A 3,377-nucleotide genomic window follows, 5' to 3' on the forward strand; every position below is an offset into this window, starting at 1 on the left:
CGGCGGTGCTTCCCGGGAAAGGGGGCGCCGGCAGCACCGAGCCGGGGGAAATCGCGGTTTAAATTAGTTCTGCCGCGAAGACTTCTCGGTTTTGGGGGAGTTTCTTGCCCTCCGCGTGAGAATAATGCACCTTGCAAAACATTTACAACCCGGTGTAAGAGAGGAGAGCGCCGTGAGACCGCCGGCCAGCCCGCTCCAGGTCGCCTCACCCGCCTCTCGTTGCAAGAGACACGGCAGCGTGCGCTCGGTGCGGGCAGCGTGCACGGGGGAGATAGAGCACAGGATGTGAAGGCCTCACCCATTTCCCTTTCGGTCAGCCCTGCGTTATCAGCCAGCAAATTTTGCAACACAAATAAAGCTCTTTTTTCGTACCAGCTATTTACTTTCAAAGGCCACACAGAAAGTTCAGTGAAAAAGTGCCTCCTTCCTACTCGAACAGTAAAGCCAGAACCCTTTTAGGAGGCTTTTTTTTTTTTTGCTACTTAGTAGGCAATTTGTTAGTTAATTCGGTTTTTAATGCGCTTGGCTTTTGTGTTTTTCACAGAAATTTACGCATTATTAATGACAACTTGATACGTGGAGGAACCCAGTTCTGGAACTAGCCAAGAACCCCAAACTGTTACAGGTAAATCACAAAATGTTCACATTGCTGTTTCTCCGGTCTTCCAAATGCCTGTAAAGCATGTATCGCAGAGAAGCACTGTGACAGGAACATGAAAATACAGGACACTGTACAGATAATGGTAATATATACATCTGCGTTTAAATATAAAGTATTTGCAAAAATAAAAGTGATGAAATACCGTATTTGGGACAGTTAAAGATGAATTTAGGTCTACAATGAAATGTGTGTTTCATAACAAGAAAGAGAAAAACCCCTCACTTCCATTGGTTCTGAATGTACATTTCAAAGCTATGTATATAATTTCTAGCCCAGAGAGGACACAGTGCCATCTCCTGGAGCTAACAACATAACTTTTCCGTTCCATTGCAATAATGCCACAATATTTCACACGCCCTGCCTTTCCAGTGAAGTGCAAACACCTACACAAAGAAATAGCAAATCTGCGAGCTCTGTTAATAGTCTGGATTGTCAACGGAGGTACGAACAATGTGGTTAATGTGTCTTCTATCTCAAATCTGACAACAGCCATTTATAAATATCGAAACTGCAGCTGTAATTCATAATGTTGGTAATATATGTTCCTGAAACTTCTATGCAAAATAGCCAAAACAAGGCAATACCTGTGATATCACCTATAGATGAGAGATATCCCCATTCACATCTAAAACACCTATTTCAATTTCAGGTAATTTGCTAGTTGGTTCATTCACTGGGAACAGTATCTCTGGATTTCTGATGAAAAGCAGTGTAAAAAAATCAAACTACTTTGCATAGGGCCTTGATGCTACTCAATTATAGGCAAAGACATTGATTTCAATAAAAACAGGAGAAAGACCTAAACTATTTGATCACCTATTACGTGCTTTCAACACAAACCAAACCTTATAGCTCTGTTTAAAATAACAGAGCATGCAGATCTGTGGAAAGTAGCGTGTCAAATCCAGAAGCTACTTCAAATGGAAACCAAAATTATTTCCCATACCTACAGCAAAACGTTCTTCAGTCACCCCGTAATGACTGCCACAGGCACAGCTCAGCCTTGCGCTGTCTGCACATACGCACGGGGGAAAAGAACCGGTGATCATAGCAATACCCTTTACAGCTCCCCACTATGACACTCTCCTGGGGCTCTCTACAAAGCGCACTCACCAAATGCTTTCGAGGGGACATGCTGAGAGAGAAAACTTCTAGCTCCAGCTAGCCAGGAAGTTTCTGCCAAGCATGCCTGCCTCATTTTTGGTTCTTTGTTTTCTGCGAATTGTCAGAAACTATTACTCTTACCTCTGCAACATGCTCTCTATGATCAGTTGTAAAAATAAGACATTTTTCGCTCATCTTCCATTTTTGACCTGGGGGAAAAAACTGGTATGTTAAATCATGCTGAACATTAACTCCAGATGGACTTGTGTCAGCAAAATGTTGCTTCATAATAAGAGACAGTAAAAGTCTTTGGGTATTTTACTAAGGATTTTTGAATAAGAATTTAGGGTTTTTTGAGCCATTCAGGAAGTCTACAGTGGAGGCAAAAGCTGCCTCGTCTCCCAGCATACCCATGCAGGTAAAGGAAGATAACAATTGCAGTATGCATTAATTTTCTTCCTCTTTCACTGTCTGAACTGAAATTACAGTGTATGGGAATATGTTCAATTAGATTAGTATCTGACTTTTAACTTCCCTGAAAGCCATCACTCCCTATCCATCGACTATAAAATTATGTTAATATTACAACCTAAAAGAATGAGATTTTACAATTCAAAAGAAATAGCCAAAGCTCTGTAAAAATCTGTAAATGGCCAGAGTTAGGAAAGAACAACTCATATACTCTCTGTGATACATGCATGTATTTTCAATACTTAGGTCAATTAATAACTAAAAAATGATTAAGGATAATGGATGAATTCTGGTACTGGACTTTTTAAATCAAGTTTGAGTTCAAACAGAAAGTGACTCAAAGTCCATGCTCTCTGCTGTGCTAATTGGAAAGCATGTATCAGACACAATTGCAAAATACAGTATTATAACTCTGAATTCACGTAAATGAACTATTCTCAGTTTACACCGGCGTAGCAGATGTAGTAACTCAGTCTTAATTCTGTAAACAAAAGATTTAAAATAGTTATCTCAAATACCCCTTTGACACATTAACGTGTTGCTACGTAAGCAGTATAGTCATAAAGTAACACAACACAAAATGTAATTTCATGGTAACTCATTTTTTCTGGGAGTCTTAAGTAACATCCAAAGATGTTACAGGGCATTTGCTGATCATTATTTCCTTCTGAATTGTTTGCTTGCAAACATGAGCGCGTTTGAATTTCTCCAGTGAATGAAACTTCTGTAGCGTATGAAATTCTGCTTTGGAATGGGAGATGATGGCGATCTACAACCACTAGTGTTGCACCAACATCTCACAACAACTTATCAAACACGTTGACGGTGCAACACTGTCTAAAATCGGGATCCTCGCGCTCTTAAAAACCATTGTCTCTCCTACCTTTCCCCCACCTCTCCAGCACTGCAACGTGATTAAATGACTCGAGGCTGGGACGTGAGACACATTGAAACCACCGCGGTGAAGTCACCAGCTACCGCACCCCGAGTCCTCCGCCGAGGCCATACCATGGCGCAGCCTGCTGCGTCGACACGGCACGGTTCTTTCAAAATGTGGGGAAACAGCATAAAACCACGATCCTCCCGACTCACCACCCCCCCCCCCACCCCCCCCCCCCCCCCCCCCCCCCCCCCCCCCCCC

The sequence above is a fragment of the Aptenodytes forsteri genome, unplaced genomic scaffold (genome assembly GCF_000699145.1).
Source record: "Aptenodytes forsteri isolate BGI_AS27 unplaced genomic scaffold, ASM69914v1 Scaffold153, whole genome shotgun sequence".
In the NCBI taxonomy this organism is placed as follows: domain Eukaryota; kingdom Metazoa; phylum Chordata; class Aves; order Sphenisciformes; family Spheniscidae; genus Aptenodytes; species Aptenodytes forsteri.